The following is a 23,737-nucleotide window of genomic DNA, read 5'->3' as shown; positions in this document are numbered from 1 at the left end:
GTAACTCCCAGTTACATCCTGGGCATGACGTGCTGTGGTATGGAATACCTCTTTGGTCAGTTTGGGTCAGGTGTCTTGTCTCTGCTTCCTCCTGGCTTCCCTTCCTCCCTGGCAGAGCATGAGGCTCACGAAGTCCTTGTCCAAACCAAAACATCATTTTTATCAGCCTTGTTCCCAGCCCGAAAGTCAAAACACAGCACTGCACCAGCTACCAAGAAAGAGAAAAAATGACTGCTAGTGCTAAACCCAGGACAGTCACTTAAAGGCAACTTCAGCAACTCTGCTGGGGCTTGTTAACACTGTCAACAAAAAAAATAAAGGGAAAGAGGAGTCAGGAAGGAAAGGAGTATATCAGAAAACAAAGTGGCTTGTTCACAAGTAAAAATGGGAGTAATTCCTAACTTAGTACCTATATCCAAAGCAAAGTAATGGTTCCTGTAATTCTTACGTAAATTAAGGAAAACTTAAACCTGCAGAACTGAGCAGAACACTTTGGTAATACAAAGCCTACACCATCGGGGACAAGCCACTTCTTCCACACAGCTGTGCTGCCTGGGGCAAGTGCCACTTACCCTCAGGAGACAGGTCTGCATGGGGAGGACCTTGGGGTAGTGTCACACAGGACTCTGTGCAAACAGATTTGTATTGCAATTCATACCAGGTCTGAGGCTGGACATGCCACAACTTCTCAACATCAACAGAGGACCCTATTCCCATCTTTCATGAATTCCAATCCAATCAAATAATATAAATTTTTTTTTCTAAAACAGCCTCAAGTTCAGGTTTTTCAGTCTTCCATTGACAGCACCCTTTAACTGGCTTCAGTCTCTGCAGAGAGCACAGGAGATGCTGCCAGCTCAGCAATCAGCTGGGAACCTGACACTGAACTATTAGCCAAGCTCTTAGTCTGTGTTCGAAGGATAGTTTCAGGATGCAGCGGGGGGGGCAGGAAACTGGCTTTCCTTTTTCCATCACTCTGGGACTGTGGTTAGGTGCCTATCCCTGGGAATAGCAGGGAAAAGAACTCTGACAAAGACTGGGGGCTTAGGTCCTATTTACAGTGCATATGCTGGATCTTATTGATACCACTTACTTCAGTAGGCATAACATACACTCTCACACATACAGATCAATCCTTAAGGGTCCATTACTCTGCTGCTCCAAAAAGCACCTGAGCTCATAACATGAACATTTTTACAGCTCTCAGAAGAAATCTTTCTAAGTTCATCTACTTTTTGCAAGCCAACCTTGAAAGACTAAACCAGATGTTTAAAAAACAAAATAAATCATAAATGAACATGTAAAAACTCATGTCATAAGCTCAGGAACATAAAAATCAAAGTTTAATTATGAAAGAAACCTAGCCTAATTAATCTGATGTACAGATCAATGCAATCCAGTCCCCCTTTAATGACCGGTTGAAGCCAAGGTTATTGGAAGTATTATTTTTATGCCTTTCTACAAATTATTCCACAAACTATAAACAACATCTTCAAGCGCAAATGAACTATATACAAAGATGAGTATAAATTAATGAAAGCCATTTATGATTATACTGTGACAAGATAATTTTGTATCTTTTCACAGTTCTGCATTAAGTGGAGCATATTTTGTATCTATGATATCTGCAAATATCTATGATATTTGTAGCCAGTGTACACCCGCCTTTAAACCACCCAGGTCGTAAAACACAGAATTAAACGCACTTCCGTCACTTAAATACCAGCCATAAGGCCCTTTGAGTATTTACTGAACTCCCGACAAACCCTCGGTGTAACCATCCCAGCGCAACTCCTTCTCTCCCATGCAAGCCTACCTTGGCAACACTACTACAGCCAAGCAGCAACATCCCCAGCTGGCAATTAACACATTCCCTGAAGCAATACTTGCTTACACTAACCTTATCAGCGGAGAAGGCACAGATAACAACTGAACTGCAGAAGTTTAAGAGATGTGGGGCCTCAAGGAGCTTCCCCCCCACCCTCGCCGGCTCCTGCCGGGGTAGGAGGCACAGACTACCACAGTACAGCACACCCCACTTCGCACACCACCTCAAAACTAGACACCGGAAAAAATCCACCCTGGGAGCCTGTGCGGGTGTCGCAATGCAGACAGAGAAGCACATACTGCGTTCCTGCCCGCAGGAGCAGGGAATCACGTACTTCAATCATGGCGCCACCGCTTCCCTCACACTGCTGGGGTCGCGCTCCAGAACGTTCTATGTAGCCCCGCCCCTCCATCACCTGTACCCGCCGCGCTGGAAAGTACCATCAGCTCCACTGGGTGGGGGGAGATGGTAGCAGAAAGCTGGCGCTTCTGAAATGTTCTATCATTCACACTGAAATACTCCAGGCCGAGCCGGAGGGATTGAGCAGAGTGGTCGTTTAAAGTCATTTAACGCAGCTGCTTCGCTAGAAGCAGTGACACTGTCTTTCCCGCCCTTTGCAGCACAATGGTTGGTTTTGGCCGCCCGCCTCCCGTCACAGCGGAGCAGTGTGGGGGGTTATGGCGGGCGTTGCCTGTGGTGGGTGCTGTGTCAGAGCAGAGCTGGATCCCCTTAGAATGGGGAGGGTGTGTGCTTCCCAGCAGGACTCTGTTCTTCGTGCCAAAACCAGCAAAAATGACGACAATAACGCAGTGCCCTTTCATACAAACCATGCACTTAGGCATCGCAGTGATAAATCCTGGGGCTGCCCTACTTAGGGCAACTAAGATGATTAAGGGAGTGGAGCATCTCCCTTATGAGGAAAGACTGAGGGAGCTGGGTCTCTGTAGTTTGGAGAAGAGGAGACTGAGGGGTGACCTTATTAGTGTATATAAATATATAAAGGGGGAGTGTCACGAGGATGGAGCCAGGCTCTTCTCAGTGGCAAACAACGATAGGACAAGGGGCAATGGGTACAAACTGGAACACAAGAGGTTCCACTTAAACTTGAGAAGAAACTTCTTCTCAGTGAGGGTGACAGAACACTGGAACAGGCTGCCCAGGGAGGTTGTGGAGTCTCCTTCTCTGGAGACATTCAAAACGCACTTGGACACGTTCCTGTGTAACCTTATCTAGGTGTTCCTGCTCCGGCAGGGGGATTGGACTAGATGATCTTTTGAGGTCCCTTCCAATCTCTAACATACTGTGATACTGTGATACTTCCCTCCCAGTCAGTGCAAGCTGGGGTCAAGGGCAGCCCCAGCTGCTCCCACCTTGACAACTGCTCCAGCTCAGAACACAACAGGTACTTTAAACACAGCTTGTGTCCTACCCTTTGGTATTTAAACTTCTAGTTTCCTTTCTAGTTTGACAGTCTGTTAGCAGTGCTCCCAGACTCACAGAGACTGGAACAAAGCAAAGATCATGGTTTGGCCTGCGGTGCTGTCTGACGGTACAAGGCTGTTAGCTGTCCCCAGAAGTCACAGCTGCATAAGTATCTCCCATCTCTTGGTAGAATTTTGCCTTTGTGCTTCTGTTCTCAAGCTTACAGCTAAGAGCCTTTTCCTTCAGACCTCCCTCCTGCCTTTGCTGCTGAGAGGAATATACAGGGAATGACCTGTTGTTCCAAGAGGGGCAAAAATACTTTATCAGCCGTAAGACTGGTTGCTTTTCTTCTGGTCACCCTCTCCTATCTCACAACCCCTTTTTGTTCCTCAGGGGAAGGACGGAGCATTGCCTGCTCTCTCCAGAACTTAACCTACTTTGCTGGAAGAAAGAAGCAGGAGGGGTATCGAATCCCAGCAGCGATTTCCCACAGGCAGAGTGTGAAGACTGATGTGTTTCACCCTAACACAAATCCAGCTCCAACAGATTTATGATTAAACTCTAAAAATTGGCAATACCAGAAGGAATTAGTATTGTAGAAGATCTTCCAGTCAGAGGGGTTTTGGATTAGAAGGGCAGGGAGCCTCACCAAGAGACAGATTCATCCCGGTTGGACATTGCTTTCTGCCTCTGTGAACTGAGAGTAATTTTGAGCGGGCAGTACCTGAGACATGAAGTACATCTGGTTTACCCTGGTGTAACATGAGTCTGAGCTTTGAATTTTTATGAACACAGAGAAACAGCTGCAGAAGTTAAAACTCCCAATAATCCCCCTCGGTAAAGTATTTGGCCCAAAAAGGAGTATATAAACTCACAGGCTTTGTGCATCATTTCGCATACGTGCTATTCAGGTCTGCTGCTTCTCAGCACACACAGCACAACAGCCCATTCAGCCATGCATGTAGCATTAGATTTTAAAAAAGGGTAAAACTTGTGAGTGATCCAGACATTTACATCAACCCCACCTGATGCAGCAGGTGGCCTTTCAAAGCACCTGCAGTTTATTTGCCATTGAGATAACCTAGGAGGTCCAAAATGACAAATCAGGGTAGCATCATAGCGTGGAATCAATCTGAGAGAAAACCAGACCTTTTCTGCCATTAAAAAGTTCTTCACTGCCAGTCCTTACATTCCTGGTCACAGTCACGCTGTTCGTGGGCCAGCAGAGGTCGGGAGGAGACATCTTCCACAGCAAGAACAAGTAGGATAACTTTCCCCACAGCTGTGGGTAAACTGAGAGGATGATACAGGCTGTCAGAAGTATTCTCCTTCGTGTTATTAACTACTGCCAGTAAAGCAGTTGCCCCTTGGCTCAACAAAAAAGTACATTTTCTAAAAGGGAGCTTGGGCCTAGAAAAGCAGAAAATGTGTCTGACTTCATTTAGAAAGAAGAGACAGCAGAGAACTCAATTTGTAGCCTGCATCATGCTTTAAGATCCTGCATGATGAGAGCTGTTCTACTTTCAGGGTCCTATGCTGGCAATCCTTAATTACACTGAGCAACATTTCATTGCTTGAATAAAGCCATAGGGTTCTGCAGATCTGTTTGTGTGAAGTAGTATTCAGACAGCTGTAGTGTGGCTTTGGTGCTCATTGCTTCTCCTGTTTCTTCCTATAACATGAGAGCTCCTAAATGCTTTTCCAAAGAAGCCAGAGAGAACATTGCATGTATGCTCCTTTTTCGTATAAGTGAAATGCATCACTGCCCTTTACAGTCATTATCAAAAGCTGTATTTAAGCTCCGAGTATGGCACAGTCATTTTTACTGCATAACATGTTTTGGGCTAGTTTCACTTTTGTCTAAGTATCTTGGTTTGTTGTGGGTTCTCCTTCCAAGATACATACTGTGAAGTAGAGACTTTTACTGAATACTTGGTTCAAGAAATTGGGTTTTAGATATTAGGAAAAATCAAAAGAGTAGCTCCAGGGGGCAAATTTACCAGGTCAGAGCTCTGAAAAGTGTTACATAGGCTTTCTGACACAAAAACCAGTTTGGGACAGTTGGGAACAGGCTTCATTTGGGCAATAGAGTTTGACGTGGCTGTGACTGAGCATGATTGAAATCCACTTTAGAGCTCCTAGAACAAGAAGATAAGTCAGATCTACCACTTCAGAATTATTTCTTTCATATCTTTTATTAGCAATACTATGAAGCTCTGGTTAACAGTGTAGCAGCTGCAAAATATCGAGGTCACAGCTGCAATTTGGGGAAACAAGCAGAAGTTTAATTTGTGACCCAATCTGAAACTCTGAGATGTTCTTCCTTTGTCAGCATATTCCTGCCACCAGACAGGCTCTTAAAGCATGCAGTAAGGAGCTGTTTGCCAGTGCAGGGGTAGCTGTGCCACACGAGAATTCAGGATGAGAAATGAGACAAATTGCTTTCAACTCAGCACAGCAAGTTTCAGAAGGACTGTGAAGGGCTGTGAAGGTTTTTCAAGTCACCCAGAAGGAGCTGGGTATCACACTCCTACTGAAAGACCACAAGTATTTAAGCAATGAACTCCTCCTTTGCACTTTGGAGGAATAGAAAGGAACACTAAACAAATAGTGAACACCAGCCTGCTTTCAAAGTCATCGATGAGAGCTTCCAATCCTGGCCAGGCATTTGAAAACATTCAAAGCTGCAGACAAAAGCCTTTAAAGTCTCATCTGTGTAGTCAGAGAGAAAAAGCCGCTTGCTGTGCTCAAAGGGCATTCCTAATGGACACTTTTCCAGACGTGTGACGTGTTCCAGCTCTCTGTGAAGTTGTCGCTTGCAGCCGTGCTGAAATGTTTTCTGCAGTCATGAGAGCAGGCTGCAGGAACTTAATCCTTGTCATCACCTTGGTGACTCACCTTGCAGTTTCAATTGGACAAATTATCCTTCACATCTCCTCTTCAGAAAAACAAACGGCTGTGTGGAGTTGTTAGCGCAGAATGGCTGCCACGTTCCAGCCTGGGCAGATGGATTACAGCAGTGAGTCATCAAATTGAATGTACAGGCACGATAGCTGCCATTTACCAAGAAGCCTAAACTTTATTTATTTCTCTGGAGTTAAATATCTAAACCAATTGCATTCTGCTAAAACATCTCAACAGTGTACCTACTTACATGGGTACTGGTAGGTGTACACTGCAGGAGCTTCAAGTTTACAGGATACTGATTACTGAGCAAGAAGTAACTGCGACACAGTATGCAACAACACCAGCATGGTTGGGAACAGGGGATGAATCATTGTAGATACAAGATGTTGAACTGATCTCAGAGTAAACAGTGACAATGTTCAGGCCAAATGTGGGCAAATAAAAGTTTCATTCTTTTCATTTTAGCATCCTTAAAAACAGCTTCCTCAAGGGCTCTGACCCATGAAGCAATCTGGGACAGAGATGAGAACTTTTGTTGATGGTAGTTTTTGTTTATTGACAAACCAGAAACTCCAGGGGAAAAAGAGCCATTCCTTTGAACCATATCCACACAAGCTCTTATTGTTTTCAACTGAGATATCCCTATAAGTAAATAGATTTCTATGAATATTTATACAAATATCTCTGAGTATGTAACCTAAGTGGTGGTAAAGCTGAGATGCAAATTGTCTTCCATGATGAAGACCAGATTATGTCCTATTGTATTTTTAATGTCTTCTTTCATTCCTCTTCAACACCCTTGCCAGTTATTTATTCACTTACGGTCACTGAACAGCCTAATGAGCAAGGACCTGAACACATCACATCAAAAGATATTGATGTAATAACAAGAGAATATATGCAGAGGAGAAAAGAAACCAGCTGGCAAAATAAGTAAGGAAATTAACTCTTTCCATGTAAAATAACTGATTTTGGCATCAGAATTGAAAATCACAACATGTGAGAGACCAAGAGAAACCTCTGTAATACAGGTCCTGCTTTCAGCTACCTTACTCCCCTGTTGAACAGCCCCAGTTAGCTGCCTTCCTGTTGCTGAATCTGTTGAGATTTTGTTTATGAAAGTGTGATTCATCTTACCTAGCCCCTCCTGCACCAGTGATTTCAGATCTGCAATGCTATTTCAAATATTTCTTGTGCTGTGATAATAAACAATAAACCCAAACCTACAACGCTCAGAGTCAGTCAGGATGTTCTGACTGTGGATTTTCTTTGCCCAATACAGATGGCTCTAACACATCACATGAAGAGCATCACCTGCACATAGTGCTCCTTTGTTAAACAAGGTGACTGCGGGGAGACACTCTGAGGTAGAGACTTTGGTCCTTTAGCCATCAAGGTTTCAGAAGTTACTCCATCAGATGCACCAAGCACCCCTGGAAGTGTCTCGTTCACAAGTTGTCTCATTGCTAGAGACACCATTTGTCCATGTGAAACATGCAAATTATCTAATGGATATAAATCAAGTTACCATTGCAAAATCTGAACAGAACCCCCGCCCCCTGCAGCCCTGGTAACTAGGTGGGGGAACAGGTGTACAAGTTAGGAATATTTTTAGGTTTGTTTTGAAGCCAGTGAATAAGATCCCAAGCCCACGCAGACTCAGACTCCCTGTTTAATTTATAAATAAGGTGTTACTACAGCCACATTTGTGATTGTAACATACTTTGACCTTAAAATTCAATAAGATTTCAGTTTATGTAATCCCAAAAGACTCTGTGGGACATGCCAAGTCTTTCTCCCCCTTTCTCCCCTCTTTTTTTTTTCTGTCAGTGAAACTTAAGAATTTAATTCTAGTTCATCAGAGCAAGATCTACCCTTATACTCTGAAGTTGCGTGGTTACATTTCATCACAGATCTAAATCCTTGTAGCCCACAGACAGCTCCATCATCTCTCTATTTAGTTACAAATTATCGTCACTTAGACCAAAAATCTATCATGAATTGGATGAAGGCCATCTCATGGAACCATTTTGCTATTTTCTGTGCCCTCCCTTCAAGCAGCAAGGGTCTCCTCTTCATCTCTGCCAGAACCCTAAGTGAAACAAGATGTTTAAATTACTTTATCTAGCCCTGGTTCAGTGCTTTTACCAATGGAGCAGGCAACTAATTTGGTGTAGAAAAAAGGGCACAATCAGATTCGTCACTGACTTTGTGGACCTTTTCTGAGACTGATAATGCAAAATACCAAGTGGCTCTGGATCTGTCACTGCATCTAGGCAAGGTGGGCAGACATCTACTGAAAAACAAACAACAGCTCTTGTGACTGAGCAGGCTCTTATTCTCCTGTAGGCATTCACACCAGTGATAGAAAAGCAGTCTTCAAGATCCTTCACGCAACATCCTACCCAGGCTGCTGGACATACAATAGATATAAAGAAAGCAAAGAGAATTGGTCTGTTTTATCAATGTGATGGTGGAAGATGTTTTCCTTGTTTGTAGCTGTATGAATAATTGACGGTTTAATTAACTTTTCATTCTAGATAAAGAAGTGTGACTGAAAGATGATAAGAGCATGGTCATGGCGGGGGGTTGGACTAGGTGACCTTTGAAGGTCCCTTCCAACCTAAACTGTTCTATGATTCTGTGATTTTAAGAGCACTATAAGCCATCAAGCCTGAGACCTTCCTGCTGATATCAAACTTTTGCAGAGGGATGCTAAGGAAACTACTCACAGGAAGAAAACTAGATGCATCCTGTCATGCTCTGTCAATGGCACCATCTCGTTCCTTAACCTCCAGAAAGCAAGTCTACCCTCTGCACTGGGCACAGGCTGCTTGCAACAGCAGCTACTGGCAGGAAGCACAGAGGAACCTTGTCAGCAAATTAGGTGCTGATTACATTCAGATGAACCTTCTCCAGACCTTCACTGTGACCACATCAAGACCTAACAAGGTAGAATTCCATACTGCTTGTTTAACACCAAAGAGGTTTCATTTCCCATGTTACAGTTATACCTGCCCAAACATGTATTTGGAGATCTTAAAAAAAATGGAGGGGTGGGTGTGGAAAATTAACACTGAGATGAGACAAAAACAACCAAAAAGCCAAGGCAGATGTTAAGTTAGAGAAGAGTCTGGGCTAAGTTTATATGATTTGCTTACTTTTCCAGGTGATTACATCCCTCTAAGGCTGTCTTTCCAGATTTGCATCTGGAAGGGGCATCTTGAAAACAATACAAACAAAAGCAGAAACAAGAAAAATGACTGATGCTAAAATCTGGATGAAATTTTGAAGCTGAGGACTGAGAGAGAAAACGGAACAAAAGATTAGGTCTGTTGGTAGGAGAACACTAAGAAAAAGGTGGGACATGGGTGCATGAAGGACATGTGTGAGGAAGCAGGAGGGATTGGCTGTAGTTGAGTAGGACTTGAAAGTAGCAGGCACGAGGCAGGATCCTCAGCCTGTTTGCATTGGCATTGCTGCTTTGCCTCACCACAGCGGTACAATTTACACCAGCTGATGATCTGGCCCCATAGCTGCAAGTCTGAGGATAGACCATATTCATCCCACGGCTATAAACCTTCCCCACCCTAGGAAAACAGGCAGCGTAATCTGGTTCCTGGGCTTGCTGGAGCCAAGTGGAAAAGGTGCCAAACACCTGAAGATCCCATATGTGAGGCTCTTTATTTGGGTGGGGGAAGACAATAAAACAATTTTACTGCCAAATAAGTGTCCCTGATGCCTTCCTATAGAGAAACAATGACATCCAGTGGTGAGTTACATTAATCACGGGGGCTTTACATTAAGTCAATCCCAAGAAATCACAGCTCATACCTGTTCCAGGGAAGGGGTCTGTTGCTCTATCCATTACCCACAGGCAGTGCTATTCCAGCCCTTGGAGACTTTAGGACTGTCCTTGCTGCTTTCTTTTCTGTTAAGCCAAGTGCCTCTGCGTTTTTCTTTCAGCTGCAATTCTGAAGTCCAGCTTTAAGTGCTCAAAGTCTAACAGAGGCTTGATAGCTTCAAAGAGAAACATCTCCACGTGATACCAGTATTATCTTCCTGAGCAACTGAAGGCTTCTAAGCTGGCTAGGTGAAATAGAGTTTGCAGTGCCAGCAGAGCAACTTATTGCCTGGCACTGTCCTCCCCATGCCAGTGGGGACTGTCTATGCCCCTGGCCTGGGCACAGACTGACAAGCAGCTCCTGGCTAGAAGATAGAGGGAAAAGGTGATTAAGGGTACAGTATCTCAAAAAACCTTAAGATGATCTGATATTTGCACAGCATTTTCCTCCCCTTCTCCCCAACCCCAGAAGAGGTCGATGCCCATCTGGAGCACGATGAACAGTCACAGGCTGGAGACATCACAAAACTGCATGTTTATGCTGTTTTGTCCACATCCCCAGTGGAGGCAGACGACCTTTGATTTGCTGCTTTTATCCTGCTTCAGCTTGTCTCCCACTGCTACTTCAGGGACTAACACCTCAACCCCAGTCTATACAGTTTTATCTGTTTTCAGCTCATTTTTGGGTTTTTACTATATACTATTGTTTATGGTTTACATTTGAAATTTTAAAAATAATACATTTCATTGATCATACATCCCCTTTCTGTGATCTCAGTGCATGATGAGCTCTCTGAAGAGAACAGAAGGGGGACTTACTTAAATGAATTGAGAGGTGACACACTTAGCAGCAAGGTACTTTATCTTGGAGTAAACTGTCACACCATCACTACTCAGAGGGGTCTGGATGAAGAGCCACTCTCCAGAAGTGGATTTCTTTCCTAAGTTTGTCCAGAACCCAATCTTTCTAAGCTTTATTTCTTTTCTACTATGTAGGCCTCTTACATAGACTGATATATCTGCTATAACAAGGTACAAGAAGAGGTAGCAGTGGTACACGTGTTGTATTACTGGGAGGCCCAGTGGAAGATGTCTAGAATTATTTTGTATAAGCTCTTGGGATGAAAACACCTACCTGTAGGCTTGTCAGAATGAGCTAGTTACTGGGTTCCTAACAGGATTTTGTCATGTAGGTACTTTCAGAAATCCCATCAAGACCAAAGACTGCCCCAATTATTTCTATCGAAGCCACACAAAAAAACTTGTGCTGAATCAGATACTGAGGAAATGCTAAAGTGCACCATCAGGATTGAAGCCCTGTTGAGTAAACTGCTTTAAAAGCACACAATTGGGACTGATTCTCCCTCTAATTTATTTATAACCTTCACACTAAAGATGTACAGAAGAGACAGGGAGGCATATAGAGGAGAGAAAACTTTGCTTAGGGGCACACAGCAAAGCCTCAAATTCAACACCACTTTTTGTAATTGTGATGTTTATACCAATTGCTTGCCTACAGCCTTTGGAGATCAGGTCCATGCTAAAACTTTTGTCCTGTTTCCTTTTTACTAACTGATCCTCATATTAGGGAGCAATGTTAATTTGAGGAGTGGATTAGTTTTCCTGGTATCTTTCTTAAACACCTCACTCACATACTCTCTGACCCTTTCTTCTTCCAAGCTAAACAATTCTCACTTTTGCACTCTATCCTCAGATGTAAACCCCACCCAGCCTTCTAACCATCTCATGACATGCTTTTGGTGGACTTCCAAACCAAAGAGGTTTCCAAACTGAACCTCTAAAATGTTTGAGGTTTCCCCATCTCAGTACAGTACTTTCCAAGAGCACACTCCCATTGATTCTGGAGGCAGCCTTGAATCAAAACTAACCGTAATGCAATCAGGAACAAGTCTGGCTACTTTTTAATGAGGAAATGTGCTCTTGGGAAGTATCGTGCACTGAGGGACAAACCTCAAACACATTGGAGGTTCTGCTCGTAAACCTCTTTGATGTAGAAGTCTCACCCAATGGCAAAGAATTGATAATGGGGCATGCACAGAATCATGCCAGCCATGACATGAGAGAGCTATTATCATGGTGGGCAGGCAACACAGTCCCCAGTACACACCCATGCTGCTGACGGGAGCAGTCCTAAGTTTTAGAAAGAAAAGAACATTTCATTACCAATAATAAACAAAAAAAAAATAACCCAGAAGTATGCAATTCAAGCTAACAGTCACTCCTCCCCACCCCATAAACAGAAATTCCCGCTGCAGTTGCATTTAGTAGAGCCAGTTCTAACATTGCTCTCAAATCTGCAGCTGCAGAGCACCCCAGCCAAGCCAGGTTCACATGATAATGGAGCTTTAACTGCTCATTGTTCCACTAGACAGAGGAATCAAATTTGCTGGGATGCATCACCCTTTTTTTTATTAATCTAAACCAAAAGACTTAAACTCTGGAAGAGTGAATTTTGCTTCTGGTGCATGTCACAGTTCCCGCACGGGGACAATTCCATCTACAGCACAAAGTCATTATAGTCTCAGCTTCAAGGCTGGCATTTTATTTCAAGATGCAAAACCCCATACCTTCTACATCAAAGACCTGTCGTGTTAGGTAGGTGGTAACAAATGCTAGAGAAATAACCCTGAAACCAAGGTAGAGTGAGAAAACAAAACAAAGTGGCAGACACTCTATGAGTGTATGCCTGCTCATCCATCTGCCTCTGCTCCAAGTCCTGCAGGTGAGGACAGAGGTGATTCTCATTCATGCAGAGAACATTTTCATTGTGCTAAGGAGAGTTAGTCTTCTCCAAGTCATGTGTTTGTCTTACACAGGACACCAAATTCTGCTGACTGGTTTCCGCCAGGCTCCTCATCCTCTTTCTTTCATCCCTGTCCCCAGACGGATACAGACCCAACTACCTAAGAGTTCAGTTCATCATCAAAGTACTGTTAAAAGGCTTTTATGTAAAAACAGAACTAACTCTTGTTTCTTACAAAGTCCAGGAAAACAAGGCATTGTTGTATCATAGTAACAGACTCTTCACTGTGCAATATTACTCTCCTTCGAAGAGACTTGTGACAGGTCACAAGAGGGTTATGTACCTGCAGCCTCCGGAAAGGAGGGGACAAAATTAGTACTGAACCTGTTAGAACAATTCCAAGCAAGTGTGAGCAACTGCTAGTATTGTGATGTCCAGCTGAGTAATATCTTATTTCTAATTTTAACATTCAAGAGGAACTTTTTGTTTGGCCTGGCTTGCCCAGAGAGCCATTGGCAGTTGCCTGTGGCTTAAACACGGCTATGTCAGGAATGCAGGTTGGCATCCTGTGTCTCGATGGGTTGTGTTGCTTCTCAGTAAACTCTCACTTCCTGTTTGCCCCACTGTCGGCCTGTACGAAAGCCACCGAGCAGGACACTTGCAGGTCATGTGGCTCAGTTCCCGTTCACTGTAGGCTCTTCAAAACTTCTGGTTGTGTATCTCTGGGTCTCCTACTCAGGTGAAACAGAAGTCACAACCAAGCTCTCAAGTGTTAGCACTTCCATTTTTTCTCCAATACCTTGTGTAATATGGAAAGCTGAGCAAATAGGCTGGAGAAAGTAAGATGTGAACCAAAGTGAACCTTTCACTGTAAGGTCTGGAAAGATTCCATTAACTTCGTATCAGTACTATGTAACTTTAGATTGTCTTTTCATTCTTTTATCTACTGAGAGCAGCACCAAAACACTGCACTCACATTTGTAACTGCACATTACACTCTTTCCTTGGTTAACTAAACATGATAACTCAATATCAGCAGTAGCCCTGAGCTCTTACTTGCCTAAGACCGGGAGGACTGATGAGGAGAGGAGGTTATACCCTCTGTTTCAAACTTCTGAATGAAAAGGAAGCTTTCCAGAGGCAACAACCCCTTATCTGCCCCAATTAAAAAGTTCACAACACTTCTGCGAGAGAACTTAGATAAGCCTCACTTGACCCAACCATTTGATCCATTCAGGTTTAGACAAGATAATTCCAAAGTACATTAGTTAGATGAGACTAAATCAGCCTTAAAATTAGATGCGAAAGACTGACCTCATTTTTCAGTTCCTAGCCCTTCTTCACATTCAAGTTGTTTAGTGTGGTATTTCCTATTACTTTCATGAATTTACTTTAAATAAAATGAAAGCCTGGCTTAGCTGTTACGAGTCTTAGTAAGTTGCACAGTCCTCTCTTGCTAGTCGACCTAAAATTTTCCTTCCTCTTTCCCTTGAGATCCCAACTTGTATTTCATTGTGTGATTCCTCTTCCCACTTAGAGCTTTCATGTATTTAAACTCCTTGTCTCTTCCTTGTGCCATCACTTAGTCAAACTCCCAATACTTGCTTTACTTTTAATTATTTCCCCCCAGTTTTTTGTCTCCCTCACCTGGTTATTTTCATGGCTACTTCATCGCAGCAACTCACTGATATATTCCATCCAATTGGGACACACAACTGAACACAACATCCCAAATCCCATGATGCTAGTAACATCGCAGCAAAAGGCATAAGTATCTATTTAATATCTGATTTGCTGTCTCCCCATAACTCACAGGTCATGCCCAGTAATACTGCTTCCCAAATCCCTCTGTCTGATTAAGTACTTGCAGTTTCCTTTAGACATATTAGCCACATTTTTCTAACCTGAATCATGTTTGTTTTCTTCTTATTATAGCACTAATCTCTTGAGGCTTCTTTTGTGCAAGTGGATGGAAAGAGCTTTTTCCCCTTATTATTGCACAAGAGGGTTTTATGTCTCTGGATGTGTCATAATAAAATGGTTTTGGTAGCAGCAAACCTAATTCCTGTTGTTATTAAACTATAACACACTTCAGGACAACTTAGTCATTGTGGAATAATACTGTCTTATGAGCACCACATATACCTTGCAGGAAGTGCTGAAGTAAGAGGGTATGGGCTAGAGATAGACAAGGAGGAAGGATTTACAGGCTGAGTAAGAAATTAAATTCATCTACTCATACTGAATTAGTTAAAAAGAGAAAGGAAAAAAATAAACCCAACAAACCTCTAGTCACTAACAGCTACATTTTTCTGTTACTCAAGTAATGTTGCAGTGACCCCCTTCATATAGGTGAAGGACAGCAGAAAGCAGGGTAGGAAATTTTGATTTTTAATCATATAAATTTTTTAATGAAAGTAATGTAATCCAAACTTTGCCTCAGCAAGGGCATAATATATGTCCTACAGCAACTATTGTCTATTTAATGACAAATATGTACATATATATGTATACTGCTATACAAATATGTATATATGTATGTATACTGCTAGAATTCTCTAGTGGCTGGTCTACTATACATCTACACCCAGACTTGCCAAACAACCTTCTTTGACCCAGACAGTCAAACTTCAGGTTTGGTTAGACTGTAAACTTGTCAACAAGAAGACCAAATTGACAGCCTGACAGTACAGGAGAGCTCCCTCCAAGGTATTTAGGGGACTGGAAGGTTTTGTGGCTCAAGTTTGTTGGTAATCCAGTATCATGTGACAAAGCTGAAAGATAAGGTATGGCAGAATAAAAATGCATGTGTGAAGAAGCATTTTGATGATGGGTTAGCCCAAGTGCATTACATCTCTTCCATTCAAGAGGCCTGGTCAGATCACACAACACAACTGAAGAAGCTGGCAATGTACTGTTTCATACCACTTGCTGCCTATGAATTTACATTGTCTTGTGACAGCTGGATGTATTTATACACAGAACCTAGTTAAAAGAGTCTTATTTTGGGAAGTACAGGCTGGATCAAAGGGCTGCAGCCAGTGATACGAGGTTCAACAAGGCAAAGTGCTGGGTCCCACACTTGAACCACAACAACCCCACGCAAGACTAAAGGGAGAGTGGCTGGAAAGCTGCTCGATGGAAAAGGTGTTGATTGATGGAGCTGAACATGAGCAGGTTGTGCCCAGGCAGCCAAGAGGGCCAGTAGCATCCTGACCTGTATCAGCACTAGTGTGGCCAGCAGGACCTGGGCAGTGATTATCCCCCTGTACTGGGCACTGGTGAGGACACAGCTCAAATCCTTTTCAGTTCTGGGCCCCTCACTACAAGAGAGACATTGAGATACTGGTTGAGAAGAGGACAACAAAGCTGGTGAAGGGAACACAAGTCTGATGAGGAACAGCTGAGGGACCTGGGGAGGATTAACCTGGAGAAGAGAAGGCTTAGGGGGGACCTGATCGCTTCCTACAACTGCCTGACAGGAGGATGGAGCCAGGAGGGGCTGGGGTCTGCTCCCAAGGAACAGGTGACAGGACAAGAGGAAACGGCCTCAATCTTCACCAGGGGAGGTTTAAATGAAGATGTGAAACAAATCTTTTCCCAAAGGGTGCTCAGGCATTGGAACAGGCTGCCCAGGGCAGTGCTGGAGTCACTGTCCCTGCAAGTGTTCACACACTGTAGACGAGGCCCTCAATGATATGGGTCAGTGGTGGCCTTGGCAGTGCTGGGGAATGGTTGGACTTCATGATCTTGAAGATCTTTTCCAACCTGGTTATTCTATGGTACCTTTCAGAAAAATACCCTTGAAGGTTACTTTAAAGGAGTAATAATAACCTGTGTCATAGGAGATGGCAACGCACTTCAGCTTTGCCCTTCAGCTGAGAGAACTTCGCCCTTTAGAGTCATTCTGCTTCCTTGCACTGCACTTTGGTAATGTTCCACCATTCATACTGCTCTGGGCAAAGAGTAACTTGGGTGATGGAGAGGGGGAGAGCTGGCACAGTGAGTGAAGGGAGCTCAGGGGTGCACTACCTGCTACCACTGTCAGCCTAGCAGAATCTAGGCTACTCCCCACAACGTGAACAGCTGAGAGGTGTGGAGGTGGCAGTGAAGGAAGAGCAGGGGAGAGAAGCAAGTAGAAGTGAGAGTGGGAGGAATTAACTGGTCCTGGAGAAGCAAAGTAGATCAGGAGCAAACACTTCAGTCAACAGAGGGAGGAAATGAAGAAGAGAGAGACAAAGATCCTCACTTAACAGTTTATAGCAACTAGTCCTAGGAGAATTCTGAGTTTGCATCCCTTGGAAACGAAGCCATCAATAATGCAACCCTGGAAAAGGATCCCCACTCCAAGTCTTGAACAGTATGGATCCAGGAAATATTAAATCCATCTGCTGTGGAGAAAATGTTTTATCAACAACAAAAAACCCATTTGATTTATTCTCTAGACACTGGGCCCAGACTCAGTCACTAAGCTGTGCTATCTAATGTGGTTAGACAACTTCTAGGGAACTAACCTCTTGTTGCCATTACTCACAGTATTTGCTTTTCCCCTATTGCCTTACTCATCTGATTCCTCCTTTCTTATTATGACTCTGGTTGAGTTGATAGGTCATAATTTATACTACAGGCTGAGGCTTTCATGCCTTTGTCAGTAACCTGAGCCAGGGAAGTGAGTTATTCCTGCCTTTGCCTTGTTTCTCTGTCTCATTCCTTCTCCATCTGGGAGTTTACCTAGACCTAGAACATACAAAATCTGGCGCACTACCCATCAGGAGAGAGGCTCGTTAGCTTTGACTCCAGTTATAGTTACAGTATATGTCTTTGGATTAGTTTTGTGCTGGATACCAGGTATTTAATAGATGCCTCCATTGATACAGCACCATTAGTCCCAAAGTGCTTCCCAAGCCATAGATTTATCCATTTCAGCTATCCTAACTCACATTATAAAACAGGCATCACTGCGGAAGAGCAGGCACACAGTAAGCACATTTCCTGCAAAGCTGATGTGTAGTGGGCTTTTTCTCAGGCATTGTGGCCAGGTCACCTCCAGCCACTTCAAAAAACATTTCACCTACCTTTGATGCTAGTTCCAGATCAGTTAACTGGCTCCTCCTGTGTGGACAAAAGCCAGAGCATGGTTTACACTCATTTTACATTGTAGCCCACCCACGTTACACAGAGAACACAGACTAAAACTACTCAAGTCCTGAGAGGGAACCTCATTGCTTTCCCTCAGTGATCACGAGTACTCAGCAGTACAGAAGGGTTCTTCCCCACCTTTGGGGGCAAAGGACACACAGACCAGCACTGTTTATTGTGAGCAAAAAGCCCATGAGAGCCCCTTATGTTGTGCAGCATGACACACCCAGGCACATGGACTGGTGCTCCACTCCAGGCTGCAGCTGTGCTGAGTCCCTCCGTGTAAAATGCTCCTCTGTAAAATACCACTAACTTCAGCTAATTCTACTGTGATCAAAAAACATCAAGAATGGGTGGAGACAGGCTCCTGCTTCGCCAGAAATGGCTGCCCTCTTCATATCCTCACATCCATTCCAAAATGTGTGAAGGTGTCCAGACCACTTACTAGTAGACAAAAGGCAAAGGTTTCACCTCTCTCTCCTCCCCTCCCCTCCCATCTCAAAAGAACCTTCAATTTTCATAGAATCCCAGCCTGGTTTGTGTCGAAGGGACCTTGAAGCTCATCCAGTTCCAACCCCTGCCACGAGCAGGAACACCTTCCACTAGAGCAGCTTGCTCCAAGCCCCTGTGTCCAACCTGGCCTTGAACACTGCCAGGGATGGGGCAGCCACAGCTTCTCTGGGCACCCTGTGCCAGCGCCTCAGTGCCCTCACAGGGAAGAGCTTCTGCCTAAGAGCTCAGCTCAGTCTCAAAAGAACTTTCCTCAACAGAGGAAGCAGGCGCTACCTCAGGTGAGCATTTTCTTATGAGAATTTAAGACATTCTCTACATCTTCTGCCACCAAGAATTCAGCACGTTCATTACCTGCGGCAGCATAAGTCAGATCCGGCTGGTTCTTGCCTAGATGACATCGAAAGAAAAATGTATGTGTTCACTTAGGTAAGAGGAATGGATAACCAGGTGGCCATCTGAGACACATTAAATTTCTTCCCAGGCAAGGTTAAAAAGCTGAGCTCACCTGCCAATTTTTCAATAACCAGAGTCTTCAAACACACAAAAAGCCAAAACACTATCCCACGTATGAGAGGGCCGGAATTAGCCCCAGCAATACAAGCAAATACAGAGCTGGCCCATTAAAATACACTTCACCTGCTGCGCAAATGCCCTCATGATGTGTTGAACTGGAGCAGCAGTTCCTGATGTGCTGCTTGACAGCTACCATGGCCTTGCCAAGGGTGGTTCCTGCGCGGTGCTGAGTGAAGTGATTTTTGTATCTGCAGTCAGCTAGACACTGCAGTGGGGAAACCTGGGAGATGAAAGGCACCATATAAATATACAATATTATTACTGCTATTACTATTATTTCACTGGCCTTTTGCCTCGCTTTCTGGTTGAGCAAGAGAATATGAGTATTCCTGAACGTCCCCAACCCTGCTTTTAGTCAAGCCTCATCTTTAGCACTGTAGACCTTCGGATATAATTTTTTCCCATCAGCTCAGTCCACAGAGCCACAGACCATGTTTCTTTACTTGGTATTAACTTCAAAGTCTTTTTGCCTTTAAAATACAACTCAACGTTAGTTGTTAAATGACTGTTTTGAACTTGGATCCAATATTTTTAGTAAAAAAAAAAAAAAAAAAGGTTTGTTTTGTTTTTGAACTGGAAGGAATCCAAACTATCCATGGCTTTTATAACCCAGCTTCCTTATGAGTCAGGACATTTATTGCCAGAAAAATATTATTGTAACTTTATTAGTGCAATATAGCAGTGACATCTAGTGGCTTTCATCAGCGTCATGATGAGCGAGGGAGAGGCACAACTGGCAGCACTTACGGGATCAGGTCCATGTCGGGCTTCTTTTGCCATTGTTGAGAGTTAGTGAAGTTGGATGAGCTCTTCTATGGAGTTTACCAAAATTAGAAAGTTCTAATAGTAATGAAAATAAACACTAAGATAGGCAGAGTTCTAATTGTGTAACAGTCAGGGGTGGTTTCTTCAGCTCACATTTATAACAAGGTAAAATTCCTGGCTTCCTTCATCCCAGCTGAATTTTGTTTGCACTACGGAGCTCCTGCACCACAAACTAAAGAAGCAATGTTCTCAAATCACTAAATCAGTGTTCAGTCTGATTTAGAGCAATTTACCGACTGTATAGCTTAAATGCCATGGGCACAGCCCAGCTCCTTCTGAAAGAAGCAGGAGTTGTGCCATAGTTTTCCATAAAGCCTGATCATGTCTTCAACATTATTTTTGTTCAAAGCTGAAGATCGTTCTCAGGCTTTCAGCCAGGACACATTTGCATGCTTGCAATGTTTCATTTTACACTGGGGAATACCAGAAAAGGCCAAGATTGGCCTTCCAGTAGCAGGATTAAGGTAGTGCATTCACCAAACTGGCAGAGGCAGGCAATGCTCACAGGGCTGCTGAAGTAAAACTGACACCAAAACTTGGTCAGTGTAACACTTCTAGTGCTGGCATGAATGTTCATCACCAGTTTTGTAGCTGAAAATGTTTTTAACTCTAGAATAGCATTAATATTACAACCAGCTTGTGGGTTCTTGTTCTTCCTCTATGCTGCTTCCTCTATTTAGTTGGGCACACAAATTGCCAGATGTTCTTCGAAGACAAAGACAGTTCTGCTTGTCTGACAGTGCTCCCCTGGCCTTGGAGCTTCAGGCTATTAAGCATCACCATGATTTTAAGTTCTACCACAGATCTGATACTTCTTTCTGTCACTTCGGCTCTGAAGTTCTTCCTTACTTGGTCAAACTTTCCACATAGAAGGCCCATTTAACAAAAAAAGGCTGTAACTGAGAAAAAGCTATTAATAATATTGTTTAGTGGTGCACACTCTAGCTGAATACTGAAAAGGAGATGAAATACTGGAAAATCTATAATATGCTTATAAACATATCAGCCTGTATTGGCTGACTGTGCCTTAGATAAAACCACAGGTTTGCTCTATAAGGACAGAGGTCTTACATGGGCTTTGCTGAGGAAGCCTGCGTTGTACAACTGCTGGGTTCTGGCCATGCAGGTGTGTGCTTGGGCATGTGTGTATGTGTGTACATCTTCATGTGTTTTATTATGAAAGGATTTACTTTTCCATGTGCAGCAGTGACAGCACCCCAGAGGAAGTCATAGCTGGGAAGTATCTAATATAATATTTGCACTGCGTCGGCAGTTTGTGTCCATGTGCCAGCTTTGTTGCTCTGCTTTCCCTTCTCAGGATTATTAGGGGGCTTGTAACATTAAATATAATGACTCTCTTTGAAGTTCAGACTTAAACTGAGACAGTTTTTCCATGTTGGCAGTTCAGCTGCAGCCTTCTTCCGTGGATGGCAGGCCAAGGAAACAAGCAGTCAGCTCCACATCTGCCCCAAGCTCTGCAGAGTCAATCTCGGTGAAGCTCCCACCCAGCCATCACTTGGCCCCATATCCATCATGCTCCAGGATGAGGGCAGACCTAGGGGTGTCCTCCAGGGCTCCCCAAGGAAAGCCCTCTTCAGGCAATGCTGCCTCACGGCTATGGCTGAGGTTGTCTCCGGGATCTGGAGAGCTGCTACCCACAGGCGGCATTCCCATCATCCTGGAAAGTGGTGAGTCAGAGCAGCGGCTTGAGGGAGACTTCAAATACTCCAGCAGGTCTGGCAGAAATATTTATCCACCTGCATTTCCAAATATGATCTACTTTCTCACTTTATAAATACATGGGATGCAGCTGAACACTTGGCCTAGCAGAGCCAAGCGTGCCCCTTTTTATTTGATGAACCAGCTGTTTTTCTGGCCTGCTCATATAAACATATTTGTGTGTGTTGATTTTGCAGTTCATTGGGAAAAAGAAACAGGTTGTATTTGCATTTTGTTATGTATACGACTACCACATAGAAAAGTCTCCGCAGCCCATTTACTTGTTTACTTTGCATGAAGGGAAGCAGCACATAAAACACACAGAGAAGGCACGGGAGGTTGACTGCTAATGCTTTTGCAACCAAGCAGCTGCAGAATCAGTCCAAACAGGTGAGATATTGCAATGAGTCTGTTTACAGATCACCATGGGCTGCAATATCAAGTGATTGGAGTCCGCCTGTGAGACAACTGAGGTATCCTGGACAGCAAGCTCCTGCTCACATTCACTGCTTTGGTTTTGGCTTCCACAACTGTGTTTCTGTGTGCAAACTGGCAGTGGCAAGATTCAGACCAAGCTTTCCAAACATTTGATCTAACCCCCTGTGGCACTAAAATGCCCCACCAGCTGGCCAGTTTGTAGGTGCTTTCATTATGTCTTTCTACAGAGCAGATGAGTCAAAACCCTACCTGCTTATCTCCAGCATTTCACGTAGGTGACCACCAGATACAGGCTTGTGCTTCTTCCTGCGTGGAGGCTTGTCAGGAGCTAATGGAATATGACAATCTCAACCAGCTCATAAAATTATAACGGGATGTCAAGGAATTTATTGCCAAGTTTAAAAAAGAAAAACAGTTCAATATCCTATTATGGCCTCTCTCCAGCCCTATAACCTGCTGAGAACTAGGCTTTAAAATGCTGTACTAGCCAATCCCTCTGAACTTTGACTTCTATTTGGAGGCATTGTTTTTTATTCAGCTATAAATAAGCTGAATTATGGGCCTTTCAAGGTGGACGTGCATCTGGAACATTACATGGAAAATCTCAGGTTAATGCTCTGACAGTTTGTCTAGGCAGTAAAAGGTAATTGCATGCAACACGACAAAAGTTGTGCAATCCCCAAAATAAGGAACTTTGCGTAATACAAATCATTAGAATTAGACAAGGGATAGAATATATTCCTTGGAGGTGCCAGATTTCATCGTGCCAATTTTATTCTTTATACTTACCCAGAGAATACATTTATAATTTTATATTTTACTCTATTTCTGGTTGCCTTTGGGGCCAGACTGGAGAAACTAAAGCACTGTAAAATGGTTCAACCTGGTAAACATTCACATTTCACTAGCTGCTTTAAATAGTCACGGTATGTTTCCACAGCTATCTGCCCCTTCCATTCCAGCAGCAATGCCACTGAACTCCCTACTTCAGGCAACAAATGAATATTTAAAAGAACTTACTTGTGTGTATGATTTTCTGATACCATTTCACAGCCAAGCCAAAAGGGAGAAAGCAAGTTAACAAAGAAAGCCCATTTCCCAAAAGAAGGACTTATGTTCTTGGTGACATCAGAGCTGACAATGGCAATGGATATGCAGAAGTCAACATGATAACACACTGGAGCAGTACTAGACAAAAAGATAGCAGTAAACTATGAAGTTCTATTTCATTTTGAAGAAAAAATCGAAGACTTTCTACTTCCTTTGGAATTCCACATTTCCCTGTAAAAGTTTGAAGGCAGCTTTATTTGAAAGCTCCGAAAGAGGCGTGCTGCAGGGACAGGACACTTAGGTGTGTTATCTGCATTCACATGCTCTTTACAAGTGAGTGAGTGCCTTCACTGGTGAGGACAGATGTGCCTGGCCTGCCATAACACCAGCCACTCCTTTCAAGTGCAGTAAGGAAACATGGACCCCTTCATTCCCTTTGTCAGCCAAACAACCCCACTTGGATTGGCACCAAAAACAAGCTAAGAGAACAACCTACTTCATCGACAGCCGAGCCAGGTGGCTGGATACATGGGAGAGAAATCATTTCCAAGTGGCGTGCCAAGCTCATGTTCTCTGCAGTGGGGCCCCGTTTTGTGCTGCGGAAGAGTTAGGACTCCGAATCGCAGTGTCATGGGATGCTTTGGGCAGAGAATCAACTGATGTTGGCTGGAGATGCTGAGAGACAGTGCTGATCTTGCTGTAGCTCTCAAAATAG

The 23,737-nt window shown here is 43.6% G+C and overlaps 2 long non-coding RNA genes across 3 annotated transcripts; one reads left to right on the top strand and one right to left on the bottom strand.

The window, feature by feature from the left end:
- Window positions 1-254: 254 nt before the first annotated feature.
- Window positions 255-23,388, bottom strand: LOC133213295 (uncharacterized). Of its 2 annotated transcripts, none has more exons than XR_009725765.1 (4): window positions 22,222-23,388; window positions 19,054-19,210; window positions 17,841-17,877; window positions 255-299 (listed from the first exon to the last, which is right to left on the bottom strand). It is a non-coding gene; the product is annotated as an uncharacterized LOC133213295 (long non-coding RNA). The 2 variants fall into 2 exon arrangements; XR_009725764.1 differs by lacking the exon at window positions 255-299 and adding an exon at window positions 5,365-6,248.
- On the top strand, window positions 3,479-10,641 carry LOC133213294 (uncharacterized). The gene is made up of 3 exons (XR_009725763.1): window positions 3,479-3,953; window positions 8,704-9,109; window positions 9,327-10,641. It is a non-coding gene; the product is annotated as an uncharacterized LOC133213294 (long non-coding RNA).
- Window positions 23,389-23,737: the final 349 nt, after the last annotated feature.

Source organism: Neopsephotus bourkii, unplaced genomic scaffold (genome assembly GCF_033783945.1).
Source record: "Neopsephotus bourkii isolate Nb327-2 ecotype Australia unplaced genomic scaffold, CSIRO-AGI_Nbou_v1 NB_803, whole genome shotgun sequence".
NCBI lineage: Eukaryota > Metazoa > Chordata > Aves > Psittaciformes > Psittacidae > Neopsephotus > Neopsephotus bourkii.
This window is presented reverse-complemented; position numbering and strand designations above follow the sequence as displayed.